Source organism: Merops nubicus, unplaced genomic scaffold, assembly GCF_000691845.1.
Source record: "Merops nubicus isolate BGI_N331 unplaced genomic scaffold, ASM69184v1 scaffold13224, whole genome shotgun sequence".
Lineage (NCBI taxonomy): Eukaryota > Metazoa > Chordata > Aves > Coraciiformes > Meropidae > Merops > Merops nubicus.
In genome coordinates this window covers 1-391 of record NW_008603661.1, presented here as the reverse complement: position 1 = coordinate 391, position 391 = coordinate 1, and positions in this window count along the sequence as shown.

Below are 391 nucleotides of genomic sequence, written 5' to 3'. Positions count from 1 at the left end.
GGCAGAGGTCACCCTGAGCAACGCGCTGCCCCTCGGAGCAGCTGCGAGGCACTGGAAGAGTTACTGATTTTCTCCCTGGACTTTTAATCTGGCTAACACAGCACAAGCCTGCTCGTGTGCACGGCTCTGTACACCAGGGATGTTTGCGGAGGAAGTTCATGTCTCTAACAGCTTAAGCTCTTCTGAGCTCGCAGCTCCAGCACAAAAGGATTCGGGGGCAGTTAACAATTCTGTCTGGTGAGGAGATTTTCGTTTTGCTGGTCCTCGCTCAGCAGTGCTGCAGGGCCCTGCCAGGGGCTGGCTGCTCCTCTCCTCTCCGCTCTGCTCCGCTGGGCTCCCGGCTCCTTTCCGCGGCGCTGCCGAGGGGCTCCCTGCACACCCCTCCCCACCC